The following is a 20,265-nucleotide window of genomic DNA, read 5'->3' as shown; positions in this document are numbered from 1 at the left end:
AGTCTTGTGTTTATGTTCCCTCAGAGTGATGATGTAGCCAGCTATCTTATCCTTAGTGGATAATATGGCCATGTTGTTAGTGCGCTAGTTGTGTGGTGGCGTCAGCTTCTGTATTGTACCTTGCTCCACTACTTCTGAGACAGGAGCGGGATGTACACACATGCACATTGAAAACACAACACGCATGGAGGCATCATCAGTCGATAGAGCAGGAAACTGCCGGGCCGGTCTGTCGCTAGTCTCGCCGGTCTCACAATCTCAGCTTGGGTGATGCTGTGTGTGACTCTCCACTGGGCTGTATGTGTTTGTTTTTGGTGAGGAGGTAGATCTCCTAAGAGAGAATATTGCCTGTGTGTGTGATGACAGCTGAGTACCTGCCGGTGTCCTCTCTTTATTCCTGCTTACTGTTAACACCCTAGAAAATCACTACAGTCAGGTTGTCTCTAAAATAATACTTGTTTGAAATGTACATAAAGAGTTCTGTGAAATTTAAAGTTGCAATTTAAAGTCCCCACCCATAAAATGACCTTTAAAAGGTCCTCCATTAAGCACAGTTTAAAACGTTCACTTTTACAGGCAGTTCAAACTGTCAGTGTGTGTGTGATGTCACAGCCTATGGCTAGCGATGTAGCCCCAAACTTGAATAGCAAGAAATGTAAATTACAGAGCATTTGATGTTTGTTTACACAATCCTCCTAGTTATGATTGTCCACCTATTTTGGTGAAGTAGGCATTCTTTGTGGCCTGGGGTGGGCTAGTGGTCTAAGCCGCTGCCTACAGAACACATGTACCACTGCTAGCATGGGTTTGAATCCGGTCCATTGGTCTTTCAGCACACTTTTCTACCTTTCGTCTCTCTACCTCTCTCTATCCTAGCCAATAAAGAAAACATATGTAAAGAGTGGGCATGTTAGTGGCATGTGCAGAAACGTGAGAGGACCAATGGTGGCTCTAACTCAGGCATTCATTACTGGTCCTTATTACCCGAACAGCCTTTAGGGTCTTTCCTAACGCTCTGTAGAAAATAGTCCATACTGTAGCAGGAAGGCTTGAGGAATTAAGACTCTATTAGGTGACTTTGGTGTGAATCAGATAGACATGTTTTGTTTTCCAGCTGATACAATATACACTATATATGCAAAAGTATGTGGACACCCCTTCAAATGAGTGGTTTCCGCTATATCAGCCACTCCCGTTGCTGACAGGTGTATAAAATCGAGCACACAGCCATGCAATCTCCATAGACAATGTGGCACCGTCATAGGATGCCACCTTTCCAACAAGTCAGTTCGTCAATTTCTGCCCTGCTAGAGCTGCCCCGGTCAACTGTAAGTGCTGTTATTGTGAAGTGGATATGTCTAGCAGTAACAACGGCTCAGCCGTGAAGTGGTAGGCCACACAAGCTCAAAGAATGGGACAGCCAAGTGCTGAAGCGCATAGCGTGTAAACATCATCTGTCCTCGGTTGCAACACTCACTACCGCGTTCCAAACTGCCTCTGGAAGCAACATCAGCACAATAACTGTTATTCAGGAGCTTCATGAAATGGGTTTCCATGGCCGAGCAGCCGCACACAAGCCTAAGATCACCATGCACAATGCCAAGCGTTGGCTGGAGTGGTGTAAAGCTCGCCAGCATTGGACTCTGGAGCAGTGGAAACGTGTTCTCTGGAGTGATGAATCACGCTTCACCATCTGGCAGTCCAACGGACAAATCTGGGTTTGGCGGATGCCAGGAGAACACTACCTGCCCCAATGCGTAGTGCCAACTGTAAAATTTGTTGGAGGAGGAATAATGGTCTGGGGCTGTTTTTCATGGTGCGCGCTAGGACCCTTAGTTCCAGTGAAGGGAAATCTTAACGCTACAGCATACAATGACATTCTAGACGATTCTGTGCTTCCAACTTTGTGGCAACAGTTTGGGGAAGGCCCTTTCCTGTTTCAGCATGACAATGCCCCCGTGCACAAAGCAAGGTCCATACAGACATGGTTTGTCAAGGTCGGTGTGGAAGAACTTGACTAGCCTCCACAGAGCCCTGACCTCAACCCCATCCAACACCTTTGGGATGAATTGGAACGCCTACTGCGAACCAGGCGTATTCGCCCAACATCAGTGCCCGACCTCACTAATGCTCTTGTGGCTGAATGGAAGCAAGTCCCCGCAGCAATGTTCCAACATCTAGTGGAAAGCCTTCCCATAGCAGCAAAGGGGGGACCAACTCCACATTAATGCCCATGATTTTGGAATAAGATGTTCGACGAGCAAAAAAAAGGGGTTCAAGTAAAGTAGCCTTGCAATCTCAGGGCAGACACTCTAACCACAAGAACACTGAGTTGGTTCTTCAAAGTACATGTTTATTCGTATCTGTGGTTGCTAAGTAATATTTGATGTGTGTTGTCCTTGTCTCTCTCAGAGAATAGAGCGAGGGAGGTGTAGTGAGCTGTGAAGCAACAGCTGCCTCTGACACACTGATGCTATGAACATACAATACAATAATACAATACATACAAACACACAGCATATCGACAGACACAAAATCTCATAAACACAATCAGATACATTGCCTTCAGAAAGTATTCACACCCCTTGATTTTTTCGACATTTTGTTGTGTTACAAAGTCGGATTAAAATTAATTTAATTGTCATTTTTGGTCAAAGATCTACACAAAATACTCTGTCAAAGTGAGAGAAAAATTTTATTTAAAAAAATGTTTTATTAATGGAAAATAAAACACTAATATATTTTGATTAGATAAGTATTCAACCCCCTGAGTCAATATATGTTAGCATCACCTTTGGCAGCGATTACAGCTTTCTGGGTAAGTCTCTTAAGAGCTTTGCAAACTTGGATTGTACAATATTTGCCCATAATTTGTTTTTGTATTCTTCAAGCTCTGTCAAATTGGTTGTTGATCATGGCTAGACAGCCATTTTCAAGTCTTGCCATAGATCTTCAAGCCGATTTTAAGTCAAAATTGTAACTAGGCCACTCAGGAACATTCAATGTCGTCTTGGTATGTAACTCCAGTGTATATTTGGCCTTGCGTTTTAGGTTATTGTCCTGCTGAAAGGTGGATTTCTCCCAGTGTCTGTTGGAAAGCAGACTGAATCAGGTTTTGCTCTAAGACTCTGCCTGTGCTTAGCTTTATTCCTTTTCTTTTTATCCTAAAAACTCCAGAGTCTTTGCCGATGACAAGCATACCCATAACTAGGGCTGTGGCGGTCATGAAAATTTGTCAGCCGGTGATTGTCAAGCAAATAACTATCAGTCTCAAGGTAATTGACCGTTAATTAGCATAAACACGTTTAGCATCTCCTGGCTTTCACGCATACAAGCCAATGGTGCAGACCTTTGGAACATCTACATTTTAATAAGTCTAATACATCCATTTAATATAGCCTACACCATCACAATAAATCCATTATTTATTTTAGACAGGTCTAAGGAAACATGATATGTAGTCTATTTCAGAAGAAAATAATAGCATACTCTGAGTTGTCCTTATGTTAGGCCCTGATCTGACTATGCCATATGGCTGTGGGCTACACTAGTTCATTTAGCAGACAAGATTTGCTTAGAATTGGCTTTATTTTATATTATTTTATAGTATGAAGAATACAATTGAACATAGCTGAACAAAATAGAAAAGATATTTTCTCCAAAATATTTCAGATGGAGTGTGCACATGCGGTTATTCTGTGTTGAGCGGTTAACAAAGAAACAGGTCCTCCTCTATGCTTAATTTATTTATGCAATTTTAGTTGTGATACAAACGTTGGGTTGTATGTTTTGATTTTTAATACATTCTAAGGCAGCATGATGCAACTGCTTTGTTTCTTGCACAGGCTGCACACACTTCATCAGTCTCTCATTCACAATTTGACAAGCACTTGATAATATTCTCACCAGGCCTCGAATTACCCAGCGGCGTCCCCCTTGTGTAGCCGTAATGCCCCCTAAAAAATGCCATGCCTCCCGGCTGCCAATCGCCGTGCTCTGAAGCACCTCGCACCCACATGGCTCACTCAGATATCTCAATTCTTATTGCCAATGCCCTCAAGTGATCGGGTCCTTCTCATAGGCATCTCAGCTCCGAAGTAGGCTACGAGTGAAGACAGACACATCGGGGACGAAACTGCGCGCGTCCTTCTAATCGAATTCCGGGGCACATATTGAAGATGTTAAAATAACTGTCCACATTAACTTTTCTTCAGCCAACAAGATGAGTAGGCCTAACGAACAGCAAAAGCACTAGCCTATGTCAATCTACTATTCCCTGTAGTACAAAAGTTGACCTATTCTATAGTCCTTTGTGAGAAATATATATTCATACTCTGGGACAGTTGTGGGATGCGATAGATCCCAAATTAATACAACCACTTGCATCAAAAAAACGTTTAAAAGCAATGAGGTTAGTGCAACAGATCAGAACGTTTAGCTTAAAATGTTGATTAACTATTGGGTTATTTCTTCACATTATAAGCGCAGCAATGCGCACACGGCAGTAGGCTATAAGTGTGAATGTTCCAAAATGCAATCAATTAGCGGGAAAACACCTTTCTCAAAAGTGACCGCAAATGCTATTATGCATGTAATGCTTAATTATAAAGGTGCATTTTTATGGTCCCCAAACCATCACACCACCATCACCATGCTTGACCTTTGGTATGATGTTCTTACTGTGGAATGCAGAGTTTGGTTTTCGCCAGACATTACTGGAACCATGTCATCCAAAAAGTTATACTTTTGAATCATCTGTCCATAGAACGTTCTTCCAAGAGTCTTGATGATCATCCAGGTGCTTTTTGGCAAACTTGAGTCAACTTTTTGGACGAGATGGGTCCCATTATGTCTGGCGAAAACCAAACTCTGCATTCCACAGTAAGAACATCATACCAAAGGTCAAGCATGGTGGTGGTGGTGTGATGGTTTGGGGATGCTTTGCTGCCTCAGGACCTGGACGACTTGCCTTAATAGAAGGAACCATGAATTCTGCTCTGTATCAGGGAATTCTACAGGAGAATGTCAGACCATCCGTCTGTGAGCTGAAGCTGAAGCGCAGCTGGGTCATGCAGCAAGACAATGATCCAAAACACACAATCAAGTCTACATGAAAATTGCTAAAAAGCAACAAATTGGACGTTTTGGAATGGCCTAGTCAAAGTCCAGACCTAATCCCAATTGAGATGTTGTGGCAGGACTTGAAACGAGCAGTTCATGCTTGAAAACCCACACGTCACTGAGTTAAAGCAGTTCTGCATGGAAGAGTGGGCCAAAATTCCTCCACAGCGACGTGAGAGACTGATCAACAACTACAGGAAGCATTTGGTTGGAGTCATTGCAGCTAAAGGTCGCACAACCAATTATTGAGTGTAAGGGGGCAATTACTTTTTCACACAGGGGAATTGGGTGTTGCATAACTTTGTTTATGAAATAAATATGTAATTGTTGTGTATTTGTTCACTTATGTTCCCTTTATCTAATATTAGGTTTTGGTTGAAGATCTGATAACATTCAGTATCACAAATATGCAAAAGTGGAGAAAATTAGAAAGGGGGCAAATACTTTTTCACAGCACTGTATTTCCCTCATTAAAATGCAAATCAATTTATAACATTTTTGACATGTGTTTTTCTAGATTGTTTTGTTGTTATTCTGTCTCTCACTGTTCAAATAAACCTACCATTAAAATTATAGACTGATAATTTCTTTGTCAGTGGGCAAATGTACAAAATCAGCAGGGGATCAAATACTTTTTTCCCTCACTGTATGCCAGTTAGGCTCTACACTGGTTCTAATTAATGTGGTTAATTTTAAGAAGTTATTTGGCCACTTTAGTTGTGCATTCGGAAAGTATTCAGACCCCTTGACTTTTTCCACATTTTGTTACATTACAGCCTTATTCTAAAATGGAAAAAATTGTTAGTTTTTTTCTTATCAATCTACACACAATGCCCCATAATGACAAAGCAAAAACGTGTAGATTATTTCATCCATTTTAGAATAAGGCTGTAACAAAACAAAATGTGGAAAAAGTGGAAGGGGTCTGAATACTTTCCAAATGAATGCACTGTATAGGCCTATGGGCTAGACTACATGGTGTGTGTGACTAAAAAGGCATGCGCTGTTTCTTGCCTTAAATTAATGCACACGCTGGGCATCATTCACAAGTGATAATACATCATTCACAAGTAATAATATTGTCACCCATCAGACTAGTCTTTACATATACTAAATAATATACTGAACAAAAAAATTTACGCAACATGTAAAGTGTTGGTCCCATGTTTCGTGAGCTGAAATAAAAGATCCCAGAAATTTACCATACGCACAAAAAGCTTATTTCGCTCAGATTTTGTGCACACATTTGTTTACATTCCTGTTAGTGAGCATTTCTCCTTTGCCAAGATAATCCATCCACCTGACAGCTGTGGCATATCAATAAGCTGATTAAACAGCATGATCATTACACAGGTGCACCTTGTGCTGGGGACAATTAAGTGTGCAATTGGCATGCTGACTGCAGGAACGGAAAGGGAAAGGGGGATACCTAGTCAGTTGTACAACTGAATGCATGAAACTAAAATGTGTCTTCCGCATTTAACCCAACCCCTCTGAATCAGAGAGGTACGGGGGGCTGCCTTTGTCCACAAGAGTTGTTGCCAGAGAATTGAATGTTAATTTCTCTACCATAAGCTGCCTGCAACGTCGTTTTAGAGAATTTGTCAGTACGTCCAACCGGCCTCACAACCGCAGACCACGTGTTACCATGCCAGCCAAGGACTTCCACATCCGGCTTCTTACATTTACATTTACATTTTAGTCATTTAGCAGACGCTCTTATCCAGAGCGACTTACAGGAGCAATTAGGGTTAAGTGCCTTGCTCAAGGGCACATTAACGTCATTTAGCAGACGCTCTTAGCCAGAGCGATTCACAAATTGGTGCGTTCACCCTATAGCCAGTGGGATAACCACTTTACAATTGGGGGTAGAAGGATTCCTTTATCCTATCCCAGGTATTCCTTAAAGAGGTGGGGTTTCAAATGTCTCCGGAAGGTGGTGAGTGACTCCGCTGTCCTGGCGTCGTGAGGGAGCTTGTTCCACCATTGGGGTGCCAGAGCAGCGAACAGTTTTGACTGGGCTGAGCGGGAACTATGCTTCCGCAGAGGAAGGGAGCCAGCAGGCCAGAGGTGGATGAGCGCAATGCCCTCGTTTGGGTGTAGGGACTGATCAGAGCCTGAAGGTACAGAGGTGCCGTTCCCCTCACTGCTCCATAGGCAAGCACCATGGTCTTGTAGCGGATGCGAGCTTCAACTGGAAGCCAGTGGAGTGTGCGGAGGAGGGGTGACGTGAGAGAACTTGGGAAGGTTGAACACCAGACGGGCTGCGGCATTCTGGATGAGTTGTAGGGGTTTAATGGCACAGGCAGGGAGGCCAGCCAACAGCGAGTTGCAGTAGTCCAGACGGGAGATGACAAGTGCCTGGATTAGGACCTGTGCCGCTTCCTGTGTAAGGCAGGGTCGTACTCTCCGAATGTTGTAGAGCATGAACCTGCAGGAGCGGGTCACCGCCTTGATGTTGGCGGAGAACGACAGGGTGTTGTCCAGGGTCACGCCTAGGCTCTTCGCACTCTGGGAGGAGGACACAGCGGAGTTGTCAACCGTGATGGCGAGATCATGGAACGGGCAGTCCTTCCCCCGGGAGGAAGAGCAGCTCCGTCTTGCCAGGGTTCAGCTTGAGGTGGTGATCCGTCATCCATACTGATATGTCTGCCAGACATGCAGAGATGCGATTCGCCACCTGGTTATCAGAAGGGGGAAAGGAGAAGATTAGTTGTGTATCGTCAGCGTAGCAATGATAGGAGAGACCATGTGAGGATATGACAGAGCCAAGTGACTTGGTGTATAGGGAGAAAAGGAGAGGGCCTAGAACTGAGCCTTGGGGACACCAGTGGTGAGAGCACGTGGTGCGGAGACAGCTTCTCGCCACGCCACTTGGTAGGAGCGACCGGTCAGGTAGGACGCAATCCAGGAGTGAGCCGCGCCGGAGATGCCCAGCTCGGAGAGGGTGGAGAGGAGGATCTGATGGTTCACAGTATCAAAGGCAGCAGACAGGTCTAGAAGGACAAGAGCAGAGGAGAGAGAGTTAGCTTTAGCAGTGCGGAGAGTCTCCGTGACACAGAGGAGAGCAGTCTCAGTTGAATGACCAGTCCTGAAACCTGATTGGTTTGGATCAAGAAGGTCATTCTGAGAGAGATAGCAAGAGAGTTGGCTAAAGACGGCACGCTCAATAGTTTTGGAAAGAAAAGAGAGAAGGGATACTGGTCTGTAGTTGTTGACATCAGTGGGGTCGAGTGTTGGTTTTTTGAGAAGGGGAGCAACTCTCGCTCTCTTGAAGACGGAAGGGACATGGCCGGCGGTCAAGGATGAGTTGATCAGCGAGGTGAGGTAGGGGAGAAGGTCACCGGAGATGGTCTGGAGAAGGGAGGAGGGGATGGGGTCAAGCGGGCAGGTTGTTGGGCGGCCTGCAGTCACAAGTCGCAGGATTTTATCTGGAGAGAGAGGGGAGAAAGAAGTCAAAGCATAGGGTAGGGCAGTGTGAGCAGGACCAGCAGTGTCATTAGACTTAACAAACGAGGATCGGATGTCGTCAACCTTCTTTTCAAAGTGGTTGACGAAGTCATCCACAGAGAGAGAGGAGGGGGGGGATTCAGGAGGGAGGAAAATGTGGCAAAGAGCTTCCTAGGGTTAGAGGCAGATGCTTGGAATTTAGAGTGGTAGAAGGTGGCCTTAGCAGCAGAAACAGATGAAGAAAATGTAGAGAGGAGGGAGTGAAAAGATGCCAGGTCGGTAGGGAGTTTAGTTTTCTTCCATTTCCGCTCCGCTGCCCGGAGCTCTGTTCTGTGAGCTCGCAGTGAGTCATCAAGCCACGGAGCTGGAGGGGAGGACCGAGCCGGCCGGGAGGATAGGGGACACAGAGAGTCAAAGGATGCAGAAAGGGAGGAGAGGAGGGTTGAGGAGGCAGAATCAGGAGATTGGAGGGAGAAGGATTGAGCAGAGGGAAGAGATGATAGGATGGAAGAGGAGAGAGTAGTGGGAGAGAGAGAGCGAAGGTTGCGGCGGCGCATTACCATCTGTGTAGGGGCAGAGTGAGTAGTGTGGGAGGAGAGCGAGACCAGCCACCCAGACAGCTGATGAAACAGTATTTCTGTCTGTAATGAAGCCCTTTTGTTTGGGAAAAACTCATTCTGATTGGCTGGGCCTGGCTCCACAGTGGGTGGGCCTATGCCCTCCGCGGCCCAACCATGGCTGCGCCCCTGCCCAGTCATGTGAAATCCATAGATTAGGGCCTAATGAATTTATTTAAATCATGTTGCATTTATATTTTTGTTCAGTGTATATGTGTGAAATTAGTTTTGATTTAGAATGGACCATTATCATGCACCTGTCTTGGAACACTTGCACCTGTCATCTATGCACTTAAATAGCGAATGGAGGATGCTTTTCCCGTGGTTCATTTTCATGCCAGCCATGTAGGATATACTCTTGTTGTAATGTGAAGCAATGTGCTTAATGTTAGGAAAGTTGAGAAATAAATATAGTAGGCCTAGAAAGTTGATGGGATCCTCCTCTTTTTTTATAGAGGCCATCAAAACTCAGTTTTCTCATGCAATTGCATAGCCTATATAAATGTTGCGCAACATGAGCTCATGGGCTCATGTCTGCATTGATGTCAGAGTGATTAGAGGGACAGTAGAGTGCTGAGTACCAGGCAGTTAGCAAGTTTAGTAGGCTACTAATGACCATCAGCAGCATTAGAGAGCAGTTTTGGAGAAGCCTAGTTACCATGACTAAACGGTCAAGTGGAATTTGACTGCAGTTTCCTTCCTCTCCGTCAACTGAGTTCGGAAAGATGCCTGTATCGTTGTAGTGACTTGGTGTATTGATACACTATTCAACGTGTAATTAATAACTTCACCATGTGCAAAGGGATATTCAATGTCTGCCTTTTCTTTTTTTATACCTATCTACCAATAGGTGCCCTTCTTTGCGAGGCATTGGAAAACCTCTCTGGTCTTTGTTTTTGAATCTGTGCTTGAAATTCACTGCTCGACTGAGGGACCTTACAGTTAATTGTATGTGTGGGGTACAGAGATGTGGTAGTCATTTTAAAAAATCATGTTAAACAGAATTATTGCACACAGAGTTAGTCCATGCAATTTATCTGACTTGTTAAGCTAATTTTTACTCCTGAAGTTATTTAAGCTTGCCATAAAGAGGTTGAAGACTTATTGATTCAAGACATTTCAGCTTTTCATTTGTAATTAATTTGTAAAAGTTTCAAAAAACATAATTCCATTTGACTTTATGGGGTATTGTGTGTAGGCCAGTGACAAAACATCTCAATTTAATCCATTTGAATTTCAGGCTGTAACACAACAAAATGTAGAAAAAGTCAAGTGTTGAAAATGAAAACATACATACACCCACACGCACGTACACAATAAACAATAAACAACACGCAAGCAGCATCTTACTGGAAATGTGCTAAAGGCTAGATGGCAAAGCCAACCTGTACGAATGTGCCAATGTATATTCACAGGGAAAGTGGATTATATGGTTAGCACGTTGTTCCAAAATAACAAACAATGGTGCTTCTGTTTGGACTCTTCTGAAACTGGCCCTGATGAATGCAGTGTGTTTGCATGAAATAGAAATTCTCTCACACACTTTTGGTTGTGAATGGATTGATTTTCTCCTCTGCTGTTTGCAGACTGTTACTACTGGTTACTATCCAATATCAAGCGCTTGTCATGGCGCTGAGCTATGTTGGTGCGCTTAAATCAAAAGCTTTCCTGTTTTGAACATTTTAAGCAAAAGGAAATGGCGAAGAGCAGTGGTAGAGAACTCAAACACTGATTTTGGAATGAATGATCACTTCCCCACAGAGATTAATGAAAGGAGAAAAAACGGTATCCCATCATGAAAGAAAAGCGTTGCCTGAACCAACGAGTCTCCTTGGTGATGGATAAACTTTACATCAACGGGCAACTGTATCAGTACTCTAGAGTAACTCCCTGGCTATTTGAATCCAAAGTTCAAATCTTAGTTTGTGTGTTGTAGTGTATCATGACAACTTCAACTATAACGAATACATGCTCAATTGATCTTCACTTGACAAGGAAAGGGCTGCATATAGCTCAGGTTAATGTATGTAGCCTTCCTAACAAAATACATGAGGTTTTTAACTTGGACAACACAAATAATATTCATATTTTAGCTTTAACCGAAACGCATTTAGATGCATCTGTTAATGATGGGCAAATTAACATTCATGGATATAGCCTACTTAGAAGGGACAGGAATAGGAATGGTGGGGGTGTATCATTGTACATTCATAATCATATACCTTTTAAGAGGAGGGATGACCTTAATGTATGTCAAGTAGAGGCACTCAAGTACATCTGCCTCTCCATACACCCATATTGGTAGGATGTATGTATAGACCTCCTAGCTCTAAGGTGTCCTATCTGGATGATTTATGCACTGGGTTTGACCAGGCCACAGATAGTAACAGAGATGTATTTATCTTGGGTGATTTTAATATAAATTGGAAGGATCATAATTCAAATATAAATAAATTAATGAGATATGCCGAGAGCTGTGGTTTGAAACAAATGGCTAATGACACTACTAGATCATCAACTAAGTTCGGTCACCGTTTGAACACATGCATTGATCTGGTCTACTGTAATATACCATTGTAATGCTTAAAAGCCAGATCAATGCCAGTGGGCTGGACAGACCATAATATTGCGACCATAACCATGAACACTAAGGTTCCAAAGAAACCCCCAAGGATTGTGGTCAAGATACATTTTAAAACATTGAATCATAAGCAATTTCAAAATGATTTGGCTGCTGTACCCTGGGAGCTGATTTATCTAGAGGATGATTTAAATCACACTACAGAATGTTTTATTGATTTGCTCACTGCGGTAAGGGACCATCATGCCCCAGTAAGAAAGAGTACAGTTGGGGCTCGTCCATCTCCATGGATTGATGATGAACTGGGTGAGGCATTTTCTCAAAGAAATATGGCAAAACTCTTAGCAGCCAAATATAAACTAGAAATTGATTAACAGAATTATAGAACACTACATAATTATGCAGTTAAATCAAATCGTAAGAAAAAAACTATTTTACAAAAATGATTTATTGATTGTAAAAATGATTCATAAAAAAGTATGGAATACAGTTAAGGGCTTACTTGGTACATCTATGTCATCATGCCCATCTAGTGTGGAGGTTGACGTGAGAACAATAACAAAACCAGCTGATATTACCAATCATTTTGCAGATTTTTTTTACAAAGAAAACTAATTTACTGAGAGATAATGTAAACACCCATTCTTCCAAACAAGCTATTGTCCAATGGATTGATGATCATATTATGAGAAAAAAAAACCTGCTCTTTTAGTCTACCGTTGGTGTCAGTAGAGGAGGTGTAAAACCTATTGAAGTCATTATCCAATGGTAAATCTACAGGTTATGATCTTATGGATAATTCTTTACTTCACTATGCTGCTCCCCAGACTGCAGCTCCACTGAAATAGATATTTAATTGGACACTGGAAAAGGGGAAATGTCCAAATGTATGGAAGCATGTTAAACTGTGTCCAATCCCGAAAGACAGCAAAGAACCCATTACTCCTGCCAGTAGTTGACCAAACAGTCTACTCCCTTCATTCAGTAAGATATTGGAGGGTATTGTGAGTAGACAAATATGTGAGTATATGGAAAATAATGATCTGATCACAGCCAACAGCATGCTTATTGCAAAAACCATTCCACTACCACTGCATTGATTGACATGACTGACCAGTGGCTCAATGCTATGGATAATGGCAGGTTTGTGGGTGTACTATTTTTAGATTTCAGTGCAGCATTTGATTTAGTGGATCATGAAATAATTTTGACAAAATTATTGCCTTATGGGTTTAAGGAGCCAGCATTGAATTGGGTACAGTCATATGTAACTGACAGGAAACAGTCCACCTATATCAATGGGTTGTTTTCTTTCCCTCATGCTTTAAACTGTGTAATACCGCAGGGCAGCTGCCTTGGGCCACCTCTTTACTTAATATATACTAACGACCTTCCTTATGCCTTATCTGAAACTCAAGCTACTATATTTGCAGATGATACTACAATTTTTACAGCAAGACAATCGGTTCAACAGGTACCGCAAGCTCTACAAGTAGATCTAGGAAATATCAGGGAGTGGGTTTGCCGGAACAAACTTGTTTTGAATGCCAAGAAAACCAAGGTTATGTTGGTCTGTTCCACCAGGAAAAGGCTGACACAACATGATGCAATTAAGTATGGGGGGAGTACAAATTGAGGAAGTGGCAGAAACCAAACTACTAGGGGTGCAGCTGGACAACTGCTTATCATGGTCGTCTCAAATAACTAATATATGTAAAAAAGAAAAGTGCATTCATGATCAGAAGGATAGCTAAATATTTACCGGGAAAGATTCTTAAGTAAACAACCCAAGCATTAATTGGGAGTCAGGTGAACTACTGTTCTGTGGTCTGGGGAAATGCATCAGCAAGTGAAATTAGGAGGCTGCAGATTGCACAGAACAAAGCAGCAAGGATTGTTTTAAGGTGGAGATATGATTATTCTGTTGTAGTCATGCACAATGCTCTTGGTTGGTCATCAATCAGCAAGAGAATTGAAAAAAAACATGCTTATTTTATTTCACAATGTACACCATTTAAAACGGACAAACTCCATTCACAACAGTATTCAGTTGGTAAGAGACAGACATTCAGTCAATACTAGGACTAGATTGTCCACCATCTATGTGTTAACCTGGCAGAAAAGAGAAATAGGCAAAATAACATTTAGATTCAGAGTCATAAAGAAATTGAATAATTTATCTGAGCAAACCAGAAACCTTTCAATATATAAATTCAAACAATACTTTAGAACCATTTTAAATATAATGAATTGGAAGGTTGTGCAGGACTATGGTAGATGAAGGAATCAATCTATCATTTCAGACTGTTAGAGTATTTATCTGGTCATTATGTCAGTGTATTATGTATGTTGTGTGTTATATGTGAAAATGTGATTGTATTATAAATTGTATTTTAATGTTTAAGGACTTTTGGAAGATTAGTTAAAATGAGGACTTAAAGAGATCCTAATAAAATAAAATCCTCTTGCTTTGTGAATTAATTAGATGAGGGTATCTGAACTTACTGTCATATCACTGTTTAGTCTGTGCATCATACTTTTTACTAGGCCTGTATCGTAGTTTGCATGAAGCACAGGAGTCTATTTTTTCGCTTTCTGAGATCACTATAGCTCCTTTAAAACTAGCCCCTCTCTGTTCTTATCCAGAACAACCACTAGGCTTTAAGCTGCTGTATCGTGTTGCATGTTTTGATTCATGTTCTAAATCAGGGTCACACATATTACAATCCTCTGGGCCACTGTGTCTGCAGTCTGCACTAGTTTTATTACACCATTACTTTGTAGTAGCCCACCACCCCAGTGATGTACAGTGCATTCAGAAAGTATTCAGACCCCTTGACTTTTTCCACATTTTGTTACGTTACAGCCTTATTCTAAAATTGATTAAATAAAAAAAATTCCTCATCAATCTACACACAATACCCCATAATGACAAAGAGAAAACAGGTTTTTAGATTTTTTAGCAAATTTATTTAAAATAAAAAACAGAAATATTTACATAAGTATTCAGACCCTTTGCTATGAGACTCTAAATTGAGCTCAGGTGCATCCTGTTTCCATTGATCATCCTTGAGATGTTTCTACAAGTTGATTGGAGTTCACCTAAATTGATTGGACATGATTTGGAAAGGCGCACACACCTGTCTATATAAGCCCGCTTGGAGTTTGCCAAAAGGCACCTAAAGTACTCTCAGACCATGAGAAACAAGATTCTCTGGTCTGATGAAACCAAGATTGAACTCTTTGGCCTGTATGCTACGGTGAAGCATGGTGGGGGCAGCATCATGCTGTGGGGATGTTTTTCAGCGGCAGGGACTGGGAGACTAGTCAGGATCGAGGGAAAGATGAATGGAGCACAGTACAGAGAGATCCTTGATGAAAACCTGCTCCGGAGCGCTCAGGACAACGACCCTAAGCACACAGCCAAGACAATGCAGGAGTGGCTTCGGGACAAGTCTCTGAATGTCCTTGAGTGGCCCAGCCAGAGCCCAGAATTGAACCCGATCGAACACCTCTGGAAAGACCGGAAAATAGCTGTGCAGCAACGCTCCCCATCCAACCTGACAGAGCTTGAGAGGATCTGCAGAGAAGAATGGGAGAAACTCCCCAAATACAGGTGTGCCAAGCTTGTAGCGTCATACCCAAGAAGACTCAAGGCTGTAATCGCTGCCAAAGGTGCTTCAACAAAGTACTGAGTAAAGGGTCTGAATACTTATGTAAATGTTATATTTCAGTTTTTTATATTTAATACATTTGCAAAAATGTATAAAAACCAGTTTTTGCTTTGTCGTTATGGGGTACTGTGTGTAGATTGATAATGGGGAAAAAACAATTGAATCAATTTTAGAATAAGACTGTAATGTAACAAAATGTGGAAAAAGTCAAGGGGTCTGAATAATTTCAGAATGCACTGTAGCCTACCTAGTGTTCTTCGTATGAGTTAGGCCCATTGTCAGTGTTTACTGCAGGATCTGTCTGTCTGTGGTGTTGTGAAGTGTTGTGTTTCCCCCTCCTCTGAGGTCACTGAGCTAAATGGGTCTGGGGGTGCTGGATTAAGAGGCATGTGTGGTGGAGGGAGCTGGGGGGGGTTACATGGAGGCTAGGCAGGAGATAATGGAGTGTATGAGAGTGTGTCTTTGTTTTTGTGACCTCCTCTGTGCTTTGGTTGCATCACTGTGACATACAGTGGGGAGAACAAGTATTTGATACACTGCCGATTTTGCAGGTTTTCCTACTTACAGTGGGGGAAAAAAGTATTTAGTCAGCCACCAATTGTGCAAGTTCTCCCACTTAAAAAGATGAGAGAGGCCTGTAATTTTCATCATAGGTACACGTCAACTATGACAGACAAAATGAGGAAAAAAAATCCAGAAAATCACATTGTAGGATTTTTAATGAATTTATTTGCAAATTATGGTGGAAAATAAGTATTTGGTCAATAACAAAAGTTTCTCAATACTTTGTTATATACCCTTTGTTGGCATTGACACAGGTCAAACGTTTTCTGTAAGTCTTCACAAGGTTTTCACACACTGTTGCTGGTATTTTGGCCCATTCCTCCATGCAGATCTCCTCTAGAGCAGTGATGTTTTGGGGCTGTCGCTGGGCAACACAGACTTTCAACTCCCTACAAAGATTTTCTATTGGGTTGAGATCTGGAGACTGGCTAGGCCACTCCAGGACCTTGAAATGCTTCTTACGAAGCCACTCCTTCGTTGCCCGGGTGGTGTGTTTGGGATCATTGTCATGCTGAAAGACCCAGCCACGTTTCATCTTCAATGCCCATGCTGATGGAAGGAGGTTTTTACTCAAAATCTCACGATACATGGCCCCATTCATTCTTTCCTTTACACGGATCAGTCGTCCTGGTCCCTTTGCAGAAAAACAGCCCCAAAGCATGATGTTTCCACCCCCATGCTTCACAGTAGGTATGGTGTTCTTTGGATGCAACTCAGCATTCTTTGTCCTCCAAACACGACGAGTTGAGTTTTTACCAAAAAGTTATATTTTGGTTTCATCTGACCATATGACATTCTCCCAATCCTCTTCTGGATCATCCAAATGCACTCTAGCAAACTTCAGACGGGCCTGGACATGTACTGGCTTAAGCAGGAGGACACGTCTGGCACTGCAGGATTTGAGTCCCTGGCGGCGTAGTGTGTTACTGATGGTAGGCTTTGTTACTTTGGTCCCAGCTCTCTGCAGGTCATTCACTAGGTCCCCCCGTGTGGTTCTGGGTATTTTTGCTCACCGTTCTTGTGATCATTTTGACCCCACGGGTGAGATCTTGCGTGGAGCCCCAGATCGAGGGAGATTATCAGTGGTCTTGTATGTCTTCCATTTCCTAATAATTGCTCCCACAGTTGATTTCTTCAAACCAAGCTGCTTACCTATTGCAGATTCAGTCTTCCCAGCCTGGTGCAGGTCTACAATTTTGTTTCTGGTGTCCTTTGACAGCTCTTTGGTCTTGGCCATAGTGGAGTTTGGAGTGTGACTGTTTGAGGTTGTGGACAGGTGTCTTTTATACTGATAACAAGTTCAAACAGGTGCAATTAATACAGGTAACGAGTGGAGGACAGAGGAGCCTCTTAAAGAAGAAGTTACAGGTCTGTGAGAGCCAGAAATCTTGCTTGTTTGTAGGTGACCAAATACTTATTTTCCACCATAATTTGCAAATAAATTCATAAAAAATCCTACAATGTCATTTTCTGGATTTTTTTTTCTCATTTTGTCTGTCATAGTTGACGTGTACCTATGATGAAAATTACAGGCCTCTCTCATCTTTTTAAGTGGGAGAACTTGCACAATTGGTGGCTGACTAAATACTTTTTTTCCCCACTGTACAAAGCATGTAGAGGTCTGTAATTTTTATCATAGGTACACTTCAACTGTGAGAGACGGAATCTAAAACAAAAATCCAGAAAATCACATTGTATGATTTTAAAGTAATTAATTTGCATTTTATTGCATGACATAAGTATTTGATCACCTACCAACCAGTAAGAATTCCGGCTCTCACAGACCTGTTAGTTTTTCTTTAAGAAGCCCTCCTTTTCTCCACTCATTACCTGTATTAACTGCACCTGTTTGAACTCGTTACCTGTATAAAAGACACCTGTCCACACACTCAATCAAACAGACTCCAACCTCTCCACAATGGCCAAGACCAGAGAGCTGTGTAAGGACATCAGGGATAAAATTGTAGACCTGCACATGCTGGGATGGGCTACAGGACAATAGGCAAGCAGCTTGGTGAGAAGGCAACAACTGTTTGGCGCAATTATTAGAAAATGGAAGAAGTTCAAGATGACGGTCAGTCACCCTCGGTCTGGGGCTCCATGCAAGATCTCACCTCGTGGGGCATCAATGATCATGAGGAAGGTGAGGGATCAGCCCAGAACTACACGGCAGGACCTGGTCAATGACCTGAAGAGAGCTGGGACCACAGTCTCAAAGAAAACCATTAGTAACACACTACGCCGTCATGGATTAAAATCCTGCAGCGCACGCAAGGTCCCCCTGCTCAAGCCAGCGCATGTCCAGGCCCGTCTGAAGTTTGCCAATGACCATCTGGATGATTCAGAGGAGGAATGGGAGAAGGTCATGTGGTCTGATGAGACAAAAATAGAGCTTTTTGGTCTTTACTCCACTCGCCGTGTTTGGAGGAAGAAGAATGATGAGTACAACCCCAAGAACACCATCCCAACCGTGAAGCATGGAGGTGGAAACATCATTCTTTGGGGATGCTTTTCTGCAAAGGGGACAGGACGACTGCACCGTATTGAGGGGAGGATGGATGAGGCCATGTATCGCGAGATCTTGGCCAACAACCTCCTTCCCTCAGTAAGAGCATTGAAGATGGGTTGTGGCTGGGTCTTCCAGCATGACAACGACCCAAAACACACAGCCAGGGCAACTAAGGAGTGTCTCCGTAAGAAGCATCTCAAGGTCCTGGAGTGGCCTAGACAGTCTCCAGACCTGAACCCAATAGAAAATCTTTGGAGGGAGCTGAAAGTCCGTATTGCCCAGCGACAGCCCCAAAACCTGAAGGATCTGGAGAAGGTCTGTATGGAGGAGTGGGCCAAAATCCCTGCTGCAATGTGTGCAAACCTGGTCAAGACCTACAGGAAACGTATGATCTCTGTAATTGCAAACAAAGGTTTCTGTACCAAATATTAAGTTCTACTTTTCTGATGTATCAAATACTTATGTCATGCAATAAAATGCAAATTAATTACTTAAAAATCATACAATGTGATTTTCTGGATTTTTGTTTTAGATTCCGTCTAAGTGTACCTATGATAAAAATTACAGACCTCTACATGCTTTGTAAGTAGGAAAACCTGCAAAATCGGCAGTGTATCAAATACTTGTTCTCCCCACTGTAGGTCAAGGTGGACCTATAAACTGATGTTGAAAAAAATATATACAAAATAAAGCCCCATAAATTAGAAGTATAATACAAAATCTCATATAGGGGAGGTAGGACCATCAACCACTGCAGTCCTGTCTAAACCTGCCTACTTATACATGTTGCTTTACCCCAGAAGTCTAGCAGCATAGTTGAAGACTTTCTATTGCTGTAGATGTCAGTGGGTTGCTTTGCTTTAGTCTCCCAGTAGGCCTAGTTCTGTGATGAGATGCATGTGATGACATGCATTATCTGAATTACTCATGGAATTATACCTACGGAGCAGCGGCTTCTATGGATCAACTTGGAATGTCTTTGAACTTCAGAGTTGGCTTAACGTAGGACCAGGGAAGCTAGCTAGCTAACAAGCTTGTGCGTGCAGAGCGGCACCAGAATTAAAAACACGTCTTACCTTTTTGTAGTTAATAATTCCAATGTGAAATGTGATAACTATAGTATGCCTAACTAGCATTGAAAAAGTTAATCCATTCTTCTCTAATTAAAAATCTCACTCCCTATCTTCAGAATCACGCTTTGTCACGGTTCAGACAGACGACAAGAGGACCACAATTGCGTCACACCAGAAAGTTTATTTAAACTTAAGGGGAAAGGGATGTAGGGAGTGAGTGAAGGCTCCAGGGGTTATCCCGTCCGATGTGCTGGGTCTGTGCCTCCCCCCAGTGGCAGCGATGCGTCCGATGACGCCGGTGGTGGGTGGTCCAGAAGTCCTGGGGGGGGAGGAAACACAGACACAACGGGGCGAAATGAAACCAGGCAGCAGTACAGTTCAGGGGAAATCCAAAATACGTAGTAGCAAGGCAGAAGGCTGGTCAGAGTTACCGGGATTGAAGAGTAGTCAGGAGTCGTAATGGCAGAAGCAGGTCTGGATCTCCTGAGGCAGAAGAGTAACCAAAAACCAGGCAGGTCCGGGGTCACAAAACCAGGGTGAGCCAGAAGCGCGAGCAAACAGGTTCCGGGTGTGAGCTTTGCAGACGATCTGACACCGGAGAGCTGAAAGACAGGGCCTAATATACTGGGAGAGGTTAGTGGGTAATGCAGCGCAGCTGGCAGAGTAATTAGAGCCG

The 20,265-nt window shown here is 42.8% G+C and overlaps 1 protein-coding gene across 5 annotated transcripts in view; it reads left to right on the top strand.

Annotated features, from left to right (window-relative positions):
- The window catches only part of LOC121575277 (AMP deaminase 2-like), a 126,339-nt gene that overhangs the window by 84,404 nt on the left and 21,670 nt on the right, over positions 1-20,265 (top strand). The gene's annotated exons all lie outside the window — the stretch shown is intronic.

This window comes from Coregonus clupeaformis, chromosome 10 (assembly GCF_020615455.1).
Source record: "Coregonus clupeaformis isolate EN_2021a chromosome 10, ASM2061545v1, whole genome shotgun sequence".
Classification (NCBI taxonomy): Eukaryota; Metazoa; Chordata; class Actinopteri; order Salmoniformes; family Salmonidae; genus Coregonus; species Coregonus clupeaformis.
The sequence above is the reverse complement of the archived record's forward strand: the minus strand, read 5'-3'. Positions and strand labels throughout refer to the sequence as shown.